The sequence below is a fragment of the Gossypium arboreum genome, chromosome 11 (assembly GCF_025698485.1).
Source record: "Gossypium arboreum isolate Shixiya-1 chromosome 11, ASM2569848v2, whole genome shotgun sequence".
Taxonomy (NCBI): domain Eukaryota; kingdom Viridiplantae; phylum Streptophyta; class Magnoliopsida; order Malvales; family Malvaceae; genus Gossypium; species Gossypium arboreum.
In genome coordinates this window covers 96,628,303-96,642,437 of record NC_069080.1, presented here as the reverse complement: position 1 = coordinate 96,642,437, position 14,135 = coordinate 96,628,303, and the positions used below count along the sequence as shown (strand labels likewise).

Sequence of the window (14,135 nt, the reverse complement as noted above, 5' to 3'; positions counted from 1 at the left end):
TTTAATAGGCTAGTATTATCTAACTAAGTCATGCTACTAGATCAATTAATCAATATCTTACCACATTCAAAATAATTTATTAATCATATGCCCAATATGCATCTGCTCAACCATAATATACTACATTACTCACAAACACAAAAAAAATCAATGCATTTAACATTCATCATCGAATAACATTAATATATTTGATCACAAAGCCATTAAATCCAATCTATCTTTATACATACTTTCAATTTATAATACTCATCACATAGAATCGATGCTCACCTGCACAAACTTGAGCTATACATCATAGTTATTCATCAAGAAATTTGAAGCTTTAATTCATTCAACCATTTCTGAACTACTCAAATAAATCTCACACCTAGCGCCAATGTTTACTCGGAAAATATATATACAATTTGCACACTTAGTGCTTAATATTTAAACTCGCACACTTAGTGCTCAATAACCACATTCGCACACTTAGTGCAAGATTCACATCCGTAATCGTTTACACTCGCACACTTAGTGCCTAAATTCTATTACTCAATACACGTCAATTTAAGTTCATCAATTTCTTTTAAATTCGGCAACATCAATCTTTCATGTAATTCAATTCAGCTCTTCTGCTTAATTTGATTTAAATTTATATCAACAACTCAAAAATTTGCTTAATAACTTACCTCGGATATCGACGGACAATTGAGTTTGACTACTCAACGATTTTTGATTTTCCCTGATCCACGTCCGATCTTTTTGGTTCTTGATCTAAAAAGTTCCAAATTAAGCTCATTCAAATAAAACTTTATTCATTTAAATCCAAATACACATAATTGAGCAATTTACCAAATCACCCCTAACATTATGCACTTTTACAATTTAATCCAATTTTTACAAAATACAAAATATAAAGAATTTGCGTGTACAATGCTAAGGCCGAATGTTCACTAGGCTTATATAAGTCCTCCCATTTCACTAATTTCACAATCTAATCCTTCAATTTAATATTTTCAAAATTTAACCCTAAATGCTCAAAATTACCAAAAAAATATTCAATACCAAAAATGTTAATCTAACACATTTATCTTATTTTTAACATCAAACATAAATTTCATCAAACTATTAACAATGACACTTCATGAATACATAATCAATTTCAAAATTTCAAGCATGGGCTTTATAATATTCATAACAACGATCTCAAAACGTAAAATTAATAAAAACCGAACTCAAATCACTTACCTAATTGAATATGCAAGGACCGAAAATACCAAAGCTTAGACTTTCTTTTTCTTTCTCTTAGTTTCGGCCAAATGAGAATAAAAAGATGAACGCTTTCATCTTTTATCAAATATAATATATTAATATATATTAAAATATATCATAATGTCATAATATATAATAAACAATTCAAGTTACTATTTCATGCATTTTGGCTGGCCACTAATTCCTAATTATGGCTAAATTGCAACCTTAATATTCCATAGTATAAAAACATTCATAATTTGGCCCTTATACATTAACCCTTAAATTTTTATTTTACGCGATTAAACCCTTTTTCATCAATCGACCTCCAAACATCAAAAATTTTTAAACGATACTTTCACAAAAGCAACTTCACACATTTTAATCATAGAAAATAATATTTAAATATTATTTTAACTCAGATTCGGGGTCCCGAAACCACCGTTCCAAATAGGGTTAAAATTGGGCTGTTACATACTAAATTGAAAAATAATTGTTATGCTATAGAATAGTGTACAAGGTGCGAAAATGCATATGTGACCAAATACAGGGTATGAATATGCGAGTAAGATGATTACAGATCTGGAAATGCTTATATATATAATTGATGTCTGTGTAAGCATAGTAAAAAGCTAGGTTACGATTGGCATGCCAATAGGGTTTTATGTGCATTTGTACGAGATATATGATTAGACGGAGATCATTATAGATTATATCATGATCCAACATTTGTTGCGAATCATCGAGTATTATATGTCTTTACGGAGACCTTGATTTGGTAGAGGGATGTATATGCATATGAGAATACATTTGATGCTTATAGGCTTTGCACTTTGGTGCTCTAGTGTGGTGTATTTAAAGCTCTTACAAGCTATCTGGTGTCGTGTAGTTTACCCATGTATCCAAGTTCATTTTACTAGGGCTTTATCAAGCGTAACATTATATTTGAAATTGTAAAACTTTAAAAAAATAATGAAATAGATTAATAATAGAATATAGTACTGAAATGAATACGAATGAGTCGATAGACTCTAGAAAGAGGTTTGGATGATATGTTAAGCGGATTTTGATATGAAATGAACTTGATATTGAATGCCATAATGAGTGGATTATGAATATTTTAAATTTTTAATTGTATTGATAGCTAAAGGCCTTAAGATAAGTTTTGGTCTATGTAATTGAACATAATAGTTGAATTAATTTGCCTTGATAGTTGTATACCTTCATATGTATTTGATTATATACTTATGTTACATTATAGAATATGTATTAGTAGCCATTGATATTATAAGTATCATAGCATGTTATAAATGTTACTTTATGTTTTATTATCTTGAATCATGAAAGGACCACTGAGTTTTATCACTCAACATACAGTTGTTTGTTCCATGAGCAGGTGCAGGCATTTATCGAAGCCCCGAGAATTAAAGTCAACATCCAGATCGCCATTTTTTACTCCACAAAGTTTGTATAGTTGCTCCGACAACGAATGTAGTACCTTGTAGCTCGGACCTAACAATCTGATAGGGTATCAAGGTGTTACAAAATGGATCGATTTAGGCTCCGTCTGTTTGGCAGTAAAATGTTTTCCGGAAAATTATTTCTGGAAAATGATTTACTTTTCTGGAAATAATTTACTTTTCTGGTGTTTGGATGAATCTATGTAAAATATTTTCTGTTGTTTGGCAAATTTCCTGAAAATATTTTTCGGAAAAGTTGTTTTACATATATTAATAAATTTATATATATTAATAAATTTATACTTTAAATTATTTTACATATATTACAATAATTTATTTATAAATAAATAAATCAAATTTAATATATAATAATACTCAATTATTAAGCTAAAATATTAACCGTCATAAATTAAAAACAACCAAAGTCTATTTACACTTTTTCAGATAAACGTCACACTTTTTCAGATAAACCACAATTAATATTACAAATTTTGATACCTGATCATAATTTTTGGACTAAAGTTCATACCAGACAATAATATACAAAGAAGGAAAGAATTAACAAGTTCTTGGACTAAATTTCAATTGTTTTTTGATTAATAGCTTTATATCTTCATTTCTCTTTCTCTAAAAAATCAGCATCCAAGAACCTTGAAACAAATACCCAAAGCTTATAAATGTCTTCAAGACTAGTAAGGAACCCAATTGTAGCAGTAACATCTATCCCAGGCTGAAACTCATCTTTTTCCTTCATTTATTTATGTTTAACACTGAACCAAATGTGTTGTAAACACCCAATGCACAATGAAATATTGTTCCTATTAGTCAGTTTTTGCACTAATGCAGGATCAATCCTTTCCCCTTTCCAATCAAATACATTGAAAGCCACTATTGGACCTCGATCAAACATTACCTTTGGACCATAGATTTTGACAGCATGGATTCTAGTTTTTGAATGTGGATGTTGGAGACTCATCAATGCATTGACCAACTAGTTAATCAAGGTCCTTGTTCTGCTACTTTTATTAGTACAAGACCTAATGAATCTGCATGGTCCAAGGCCTTGCATTGTAAGGTGTTGCTGGTTCTTGAATCTACAATGGTGCCTTTCCTTTGGGTGTTTCAAGCTTCAATGGTGGAACAAGGCTCACGATCCTAACATTAGTGGTTGAACATTTCAAAACAGATAAACCAATGGATTTCTTGATAAACAAGCAGCAAAACTCTGATGGGTTTTCACAAAAAACTCTTAAAAATTAACAAATATGGAAATCAGGGTCAAACAATGATAGCATTAAAGTCTCCATTTCTTTAACACCTAATGCAGTTGCATCAAGCAATACATGCCATCCATTTTCTTGAACTAAACTCATCCATGTATATGAATATTTAGACCCAGTAACATTTAATTGAAGTGGAATGACAAATAACCCTCCTTTTTTCATTATCTTTTTCCTTAACTTCTCTGTTTGAATTTGCAAATTAGGCCATGAAAAACAAGTTGACATGTTTGGTATAAAATTTAATCCAAAAACATATGAAAAAGGGGAGTGATTACCTAGGACACAAAATTAAACACTATTATTCAATTGAATCAAAATACATCTACAGACCAACAAACAAACGTAAACTTATGCTAAAATCAACGATTAAATTCTCTTTTTTCTTAACAACCTCTTTCTTTTGGACAAAAAGATTTTCATAAAGGAGAAAAGAAATCTACTTAAACACTTGATTTCTGGGCTACCTCAATTAAGAATTTCGCTTATTCTTCAGAAACAGCAATTCTAAAAAAAAGTGTGATTGAAGAGAGGTGAACTAGTTATTTCCTTTGTTCTCCCCCTTTATAGCAGTATATTCTAGGAAATGAGGTTGTTATAAGAGGCCTTTGTTAAGCATAGAATTGAACAAACCTGCAACGTTTACTTTTTCCTTCTCAGCGTAGAAAGTCTTAGCCCTAATTACATCAAGGGTAGTGACGCCAAACAGCTTTTTTTCATCATATGTCCTTGCCTTCTTGAAAACCTCTGCTGCAATTGGAACAGTTGAATTGACAGGGTTGCTTATCATATTTACAAGTGCTTGTGCCATAAATTCAGTTCATCAAAGAAAAACTTAGCGAAAAAGAAAACATTATACTTAGAAAAAGGTATATATCTCTCTCTCACTCTTTCTCATATCAATTTTCTGTAATAGTCGAATTAAAGACTTGGTGCTAAAGGCCAGTTCTTTGCCAATTATTACATTGTTACTAACTTTGGGAATCCAGGTTGGGTCTTCACAGAATATTAGCAGAGCCAGTTTCCCAAAGAATTCATTTTTGGGACGGCCTCTTCTGCCTTCTAAGTTGGTTTTTTTTCTTTCATTTTTTTTTTTCAGTAAACTATCCATGAAAGTTTCAGTCTTTCTTACCTTCGAGAGATGAAGATGAATGCCATCGCCAACTGGTGCAGTGCAGATTTTGACAACGAAAGGTGAAAAGGGGTAAATCAAAGATCCACACCAGCGATTGGTGCTGAAAACTGTTGTTGGTTGGCGGCAAGCATTAAATCGGGGTGGGAATGAAGGGGATTCGTTTGCAGGTGAGGAGAAAATTTTTGGAAAATGTCTTACCAAATGAAAATGGTAAGACGTTTTCCTAAAATAAAGGGCTTTTTTTCATGTGTTTTTGAAATGATTTTACAATAGGAAGTCATTTTCCACCAAACAAACAGCGGAAAAGAATGAAAATGTTTTCTGTAAAATATTTTACAGGTAAACAAACACAGCCTTAGTCATTATACTATTAAAAAGGATTAGATAAAGTTAAATTAGAATATAGTTAACATTTATTATTTAACAGAGTTAATATCTTTAAAGTTTTTATGATTTTGTAAATAAAATAATTTTTGTTTAGAATTGAACTACAATTAAAATAATAATAATTTTCAAAAAATTTATATAATAAATATTAATTCTCTATATAATTTAAACTTATTTAATTCTTTTTAATAATATAAAGACTAAATTATTCAGATTAATTTAATCTAGTCCCTATAATATTTTTTATTTTTTTATTTTTTTAGATACAATGTTGGAATGTAATGATATGACTTTTCAACAACCGATGAGTTTATGAAACTTGGCATAATCTCAATATATAGGTCAGGTCAACAAGCATATTAAAATATATAATTTTTTATATTTTAAAAATTTGAAACTTTTAAATATTTAAACAATTTTAGAAAATCTAAAAATAAAAAATTAGAAAGTTATTATAAAATTTTATATAAAAACTTAAGAGGAATGGCGCAAACCAATTTCTTCTTTTAAGTTGTTATTCAATTCTTCTTTCCTTTGGAGCCAAATTAAGTGCCAGGTTTTGTTTCTTTGGGTGGAAAATATAATCCAAAAAAGGCAATCAATAATACAAGGAATTATAGAAATTTCTAAAATAAAAAAAGAAAAAACACATGGGAGAAACTTTGAATTATATCAGATCGGTTGAATCGAAAATTGGTCGAAGTATTTATTTAGAGAAAAGTATTAGATTGGTTGATTCAAGAACTAGTACGGACCGATTAAATTAAAATTTTATTTTTATTTATTTTTAATAATTTATTTAATCAAATTAGATGAACTGGTCGAATCGATCAAACTGGTTGAATCAACAAACCAATAGCTTAACCGGTTCAACCACCAATTGGATTTTAAAAGCCTTAAGGCCCCTTTGGATGGGCGTTTACCTCTATTGCAATTCGTTTAGCTTTCTTTTTGTCGCACGCTACAATATCGCTACAGTATCTAATTTCACCACTATCATTATTTTTATACTAATAACAAGTAAATGCACCGCTCATCCAAATAGGCCCTTAGACTAAACTAGTAATCTAATCCCCAAGCCACACATAGCTCATATTACCACTTTTAGCAAATCAAAGCTCACTTTACATTCTTACACAACTCTCTCTCTCTCTCTCATCCACTTAGGGGTAGATTGAGACAATGGTGTTTGCAAGCTATTCAAGTTTGACTCGAAAAGAATTCGAATTTGATCCGGTAATTATTGAGTCGAGCTCAAACTATTGGTCGAGCTAAATTTGAGCTTAGTAATACTATACTTGAACGGCTCGCAAGCCTTATCAAACTTTATATATTTTTATATTATTAAATTATGTTATTACCTTTAATATATACTATTAACCCTAAGTTTAACTATAGGGTCAAGCTTGAGTATTAAATTAGTAAAAAAGCTTAATAAAGCTTGAGTAGCTCGATTATATCTCGAACTGAGTATCGAGTTCTGAATTTTGATTTTATAAAAAAATTTATATTTACAATTTTTAATGATTTTTTAGTTTTTTAGATATTTATTTATTTATATGTTTTTTTATTTTTAAATATATAAATTTTGAGAGTTAATTTTTAAAATTATGACTATATTGAGACAATATGTAAAAGTTGATAGTTAAATTTATTATTATACTAATTTTTAAAATATCGACATCACCCTCCTGTAAAAAAATTAACGGTACTTGACGGAAAAGGACAAAAAAAAGAACCTGATTAGTTGAATGGCCATTTAAAATTTTCTTCTTTATAATTGAATGATTGAAAAATATGAATATAATTGAGTGACTACAAAAATAATTTATAAAAAAATAAAAAAGAAAAAGAAAAGAGAGAAATAACAAGACGTAAATAACAAAATGTAAAAGCTTAAATGTGCATAGCCTCATGTGTGACGCAATTGCAAGAGGAGAATATAGTAAATTCCAAATTTAACCCATTATTAAAGAATCTTTCATGTGAAAACAAAATAAATTGTTTAAAGACTGCTTTTTACATCCCCTAATTTAAGGTAGTTTGGAGGCTGAATCTCAAACATGGCTTTGCATAAGTCTCCAATCGCGTTGTCAACCAACACGCATGCATGTTACAACAAATATTTGTGTTAACTTTGATTTTGATATATTTGTAAACTTTTACGTGTATATATATATATATATATATATATATATATATATTTAAAGATTTCATGTATTTTTATAAATTTTAAATTGTATTTGTATTATTTTTATTTTTATCTCATGGAGTTTTAATTTTATTTGGTTGATGTATTATTTGGGATTAAAATTTAGTAATTATTCTATATTAGAGTTTAAATTTTTTTCGCTTTAGTTAGTATTTAAACTTAGCAAATGTTCGGTATTAGAGTTTAAACTTGTTTTTCCTTCAAATTAGTTTTTAAATTTAGTAATTGTTCTCATATTAGAGTCTGATTTTTTTTTGTCTAAGGTATTTAATTAACTTGACAATTATTCTCACATTGAGACCTAAATTGTTTTTTGTCCATATCAATTACTGATATTTGCTTAAAAAGTAAGATCAACATAAAATTCAGGTCCAATATAAAAATAATTTTTAAATTTAAAGATTAATTTATATAAGAAAAAGTTTAGATCCTAATATGAAACAATTGTCAAGTTCAGAAATTAACTTAAACAAAAAAAATTATATGAGAATAAGTACCAAATTCAAACCCTAAATAATAGGTTAAGCCATTATATTTATAAGTGTGTTGTAGAATTATTTCCAAAAATTATGGAATAAAACTCAAGTAAAATGGAGAGCTCCATTGCATGTGCAAACAGGAGGGAATTGGGGCCCAAACCACTCTCACATGTAGTAGGTGGTTTGTTGTTGTTGTTGATAACTCTTAAGATCAAACCCTAGAAAATTTAATTAAAAGGGAAAAGGGGCAATTGGAAAACCTTAAGAAATCGTAATATGTTGATTTTGTGGACTTTGACTCTATTTGTTTTTCATTTCTTAATTTTTAAGATTCCCTTTTAAAATTTTAAAATCTTTTCCAATCCCTGTATTTTCTATCTACCAAGATTGTGGCAGTTCTACTTCTTTATTCAATATTAATTTAATCAAATAAATTATTTAATATTTTTTAATAAAAAATTGAGTATTAATATGATGTTATGCCTTTTTTCATTTATACGAAATAAAACAACTAAAAATTAAATACTTAAAGAATTTTAATTTGATTCAAATTTCACAAATTACTAACATAATTATCTATATAACACCATGTTAAGTTTACATATTGTATATACAAACAACCATTCTTTCTAATATAAAAATAAATTGTTGCATTTATTTTTAAATATATACAATTAAAATTAAAATTAAAGTTTCATGTATATATTTAAACCACAATTAAAATTTCATACATACAATTACCCTAAATTAAAATTCATTTTACATGTATTAAATCTATCTAAATTTAGAATCTATTCCTTTTATAATACTAAAAATATGTATTTTATAATTTATTTTTCAAAATTATATTTTAAATAATGATTGGATTTCAACATTTATATAGTGTAAATGAAAATTTTCACTTATTTTACTACACATAAGAAAAATCTGTGTCACCTATTTGACATTACATATGAGGTGTGAAATTTTGAAACCTCTGTAACAATAAAATAATTTTCCATTTTATATCCACCATAGAAGCATTAATCAAATATGAGTTTGAGGCAATCTATATTGTCCATACAAAGGGAAACCAAGTAAAAGTCAATATCATGTGAGGGAAATTTAAAATAAGAACAAATATTTGGTGTTTTAAGTCACCCACGCCCCTTGTTCGCTTGTCCAACAAGAAATTCAATATATTATTCAAAGTGGATAAGGTGAGAAAAAGTACAAGGAATTACATAATATAGTGGATAAAAATGAAATCAATTTTCTAATATCAAATTGAAAATCACAAATCCATTTTCTACTTCTAATATCACTTTCACCAAAATAATATTAAGTTTTGGTTGTATTTCTTTTTCATATCTATAAATCACAAAACAACTATCACTATATATATTTATGGCTAGGCACCGTTGACATGCTTTTTCAAATGCCACACTTGTATATTTAAAAAAAAGGAAATTCAATGAAAAAAAGAGAATATTGTAATTTTAATATTATATTTTATGTATAAATACATATGTTATAATTTTTATTTTTATATATATAGCATGTTCATTTTGTGTTTATATCATTTTTAATTTTGTAATGTTTTTGTTTTATTTATAACATTTCGTTTACCTAAAACTTAAAATTACATACACAAAAAGAAGTTAGATGGTAAAAGAAGTCCTCATAAAATGAAAAATTAATTGAGCACCTAACTGAGTTTTTAATCAAAAACTAAGAATTAATTAAGTTCTTAATATTATATTTTATATTAAATTTCCTAACGTTTGTTAAGTGATGACGTGACGATTGATATAGAGAAATAATGATGTGATAGTTGACGTTGACATTTAATAATGTGACATATTTTGTTATATATATCATATTTGTATTATCATAAAATTTTCAATTTAATGACTAGTAATTATTTTGAGGACATATATAATGAAATATTGAGGAAACTTGGAAAAGAATCAATTGATGAATGATAGTATGAAATTAGTTTGATAATTTGAAAGGAAATCAATTTGTGATTATGAATGTGAATATGTGATTTTGATTATATATGGGATATGCTATGAGATTTTTATGTGTATAAAGGATTTGCTCTAATAAACATAGTACATTAGTTAGGATACATTAATATGCGAATAAGGATTAGTCATGCACTTGTACATGGGTCCATGTTGTGTGTTGGAAATATGATATGATACTTTTAAGACATAGCATGTATGTGGTGCAACTTGATTGTGTTTGAATGGAACACGCTTTAAGTGCAATATGTATACGGATGTGCTTGGATAAAAATATGTAAGTATCAGGATCTTATTTTATTAAAGTTTACTGACTATAAACATGAATAGTAATAAAAGGTATATAAATAAAAAAGGATTGTATCAATGACAGTAAATGTTAAAGTGACTTGGATAAAATATGTTAAGTGGAACTTATGTGAATTAATATGATAATTACAAGGTTATCAAATAAGAGTTTTATGTTAAGATTCCATTGGTATAAGAAGAGTTAAGAATTGGACTTATAATATTTATGAAATAACTGCAATCTTGTGTGGTGTGTGTTTCACATTTTTCGATCAAATTAGAGTTAAAGTAGAGACGACATTGCGACGTGTAACAGCTCATTTTCTAATAGTGTCAGAAACTGCAGTTTTTGGACCACAATTTTGATGTATCAACCCGTAAATATTGATTATTTAATATTTACAAAATAATTAATGTCATGTTAAATTTTAGTTAAGAAATTTTATCATTTAGTTAGTTAATTATTTAAAAAGGACTAAACCATAAAATATGCAAAAGTCAAGAGATATTAGTGATTTGGTTTAAATTGTCTTTATGGAATGATTGAATGGTTCTAAATGGCAATTAAGTCATTTTAGTTTTAATGGACAGTAAAAGTTTAATAAACTAAGATTTTCTTAAGAAATTATTATTAAAAAAATAATGTTAAAGTAATGAAATATATTAGATAAAACAAAAGAAAAGTGAAAGTGGTCATTGTCTTCTTTTTTCTTTATTTTGCCGAAAAACCATTGTTGGAAGACTTGGGAGCTTCGGTTTGTGCTATTCTTGGTTGCTGTAAGTGTATTTTAGTTTATTTTTTCATGATTTGTATGTTTTTGAGTTAGTTGAAATGGTATTTATCTAGTATAGGGACTAATTTATGAAATTGATGAAGTTTAGAAAAATGTCCATTGATGTTTTTGATGTTTATTGATGTCTACATTTTGGGTTGAAGTTAAATGATGAATTTTAGCTATTTTGTAAAGTAAGTTTTGAGTGGTTTTTAAGATTAGGGATTAAATAAATAGAACGTTAAAAATTATTAGGCTTTCTTGAGAGTAGGGGCTGGTTTGGAGTGGTTAAAATTTGGTTCTATGGGAAAAAGGGTTAATTTTAGAAATAATCATGTTTTGGTCTTTGGGACCAAATTGAGTAAAATGTAAAGTTTAAGGTTAATGTGTAAATATTGTAAATAAGAAATTAGATGCATTAAGTTGAATAGGATGTGAAATTTAAGCTAATAATTGAAATAAATCATATTACAGATCAAGATCAAGTTGATAATAAGGAAAAGGGAAGGTTATTGATTAGTCCTTGGACTTTTGTTGTTTTTGCAGTTTAACCTTGCTAAGTTCGTACGGTTTTATTTTAGTATAATTTAAACATTTAATTATTTACGAATTGGAATTGCTAAATGATTTGAAAATGATGAGTCGTAGTAAGTAGGTTGATTTGAGATGGAAATCATATTGAATGTTGTTATAAATTAAATAAGTGAACCGATGAACATAGGATAGGATACGATTAACATGCTAATAGGTTATATCGTGCTCTGTACGGGATTGATTGATGTTGAAATGATGATTTTTTTTAATTATTGTTTACTAAATTTACCAAAGTTCAGCATTTGTTGCGAACATCGCGTTATATTACAGTGATTCAGGTGTGGTTCGGGGTGGATGTAAAGCCTTCGGACTTGGCACTCAGTGCGGAGGTGTGTTTCGGAGGGATGTTAGCCTACGGGCTTGGCACTTAGTGCCCAAGTGTGTTTTTAGATGGTCAGCTCATTGAGCGTTGTAGTGTGTTTTGATGGTTAACTGTGTATACGGGTCCGTCATAACGTTCATCGGGTTTATTTTTACTGGTATAATGTAATTGATTGGATTGTTCCATTTGTAATTAAGTTTAAAACTCACCCATGATTTGGTTATGGTTGACAGGATTATGATTTATGACTTTTATGTATTATGTTATAGATAAATTTATTCGGTAAGTTAATTGTTTTTAATCCATAGAACTTACTAAGCTTAAGTAAGCTTACTTGTGACTTTTCTGTTGTTTTCCTGTAAATATGTCTTTTGAGGAAAGGAGCGATCGGATCAACTTAAAGAATCACATTATCCGGAAAATCTTAAGTAGTTTTTGAATATTCATTTTGGTAATATGGCATGTAATAGGTGAAATGTTGTTATGTTGGATAATAATTACTTATGGTAGTTGTCATATTTGAATGTTGTTGGTATTGCATAGATTTTGACATTTATGTATTTATGGCTTTGATGTTTGGCTTATACTGATTAGTAGGTATATATATATATATATATATATATATATTGTTATTTGGTTGTGTGCTACTTTTGGATGGTTGATTTATGGTTGAAGTAAGCTTGAATGGTATATTTGAATGAGGAAATTGTATGTGATCTTAGTAAGCATTTTAGGCTTGTATGATATTGATTTGATTATTGAATTGTGGTGTCAATGAGGGCACATTGGTTAGAATTTTTTTTTATGACTGAATAGGCATAAAAATGCCTTTTGTGTGATAGGAAAATTTGGTATAAAATGAACTTTTAAAGACGATTTTTTATCATTTTGAACCTAGGTATCAATACTTTGGCAATTAGTATCGATACTTGACCATATGAATAGTTTTAAAACAAACAGAATACCAAATGGTATCAATTTTTATTTGAGTATCGATACTTTTTCATAAAATGTCGATACCCTAAAATAAGTATTGATACCATTGTTTTGTAAAGAAAATAATATACAATTTTGGTATCGATTTTTAGAAAGGTATCGTTTCAATATTGATACCAATTACGGATTTTCAATATTTTCATTAAAACTTTAGAAATTTTGTAAATCTATCTTATTCTCTAGGCTTGGATTTTACAATTAGATACTTTTAGAGTTTAAAATTTTAATATGTTGGATTATATAGAATATCAATTATCAATAAGTAAGTATTATTTATGATGTGATCCGGCTTGGGTGATGGAGTCGAATTCAAAAGGTGCCCTATCATCTTTGAGAAGAGTCGTTCGCAAGAGGACCTTGATTGGAAATATAGGCTTAATAGGCTTGTTAGAAGCAAATGGGATTCAAAAAGGGGTAAGTGTATGGTGATAGGTTCGGCTAAGGGAAGCAAAGATGGGTGTTGAGTAGTTGGTTTGGTTTTGGAGATAACAAGAAAGAAATAACAAAAGGTGGAGATGGAATATTGAACTTAACGTCAGGAGTGATTCAACACTAAAAAGTGTCACCCTAGGTCTTATATTGTTAAGGTGAAAAGATTGAATAGTAGGATAAGTGAACGCCACACCAGAGATAGTGATAAGTTCAAACAAGCTCGGTAGACGCCACTAGCACAATTAGATAAGTCTTCAAAACTTGTACGAGATATGAGAGGAAGCAACCTCACAGAAACAGAGTTTCATTAATAAAATTGTCAAAAGTCCCTTTTACGAAGAAATAAACAAACTATTTATAGCCTAGCATGTGATAGCTGAATGGAAAAAATAACTAGCTTAAAGGCTAAGTAATTCAGTTAGGAATGCACTAGAAAATTCTAGAACAAATCATTAATGAGGTCAAGTCTACATTCAGCTGAATATAACTCCAATGGGCAGCTTCATGATTAAGGAAAAACCATTTGAAGGATGATGAA

At 28.4% G+C, this 14,135-nt stretch overlaps 1 long non-coding RNA gene across 1 annotated transcript; it reads right to left on the bottom strand.

The window, feature by feature from the left end:
* Nucleotides 1-3,126: 3,126 nt before the first annotated feature.
* LOC108471415 (uncharacterized) lies at nt 3,127-5,456 on the bottom strand. Its single transcript, XR_008274033.1, has 3 exons — nt 5,103-5,456; nt 4,604-4,720; nt 3,127-3,845 (listed from the first exon to the last, which is right to left on the bottom strand). It is a non-coding gene; the product is annotated as an uncharacterized LOC108471415 (long non-coding RNA).
* Between the last annotated feature and the right edge of the window lie 8,679 nt (nt 5,457-14,135).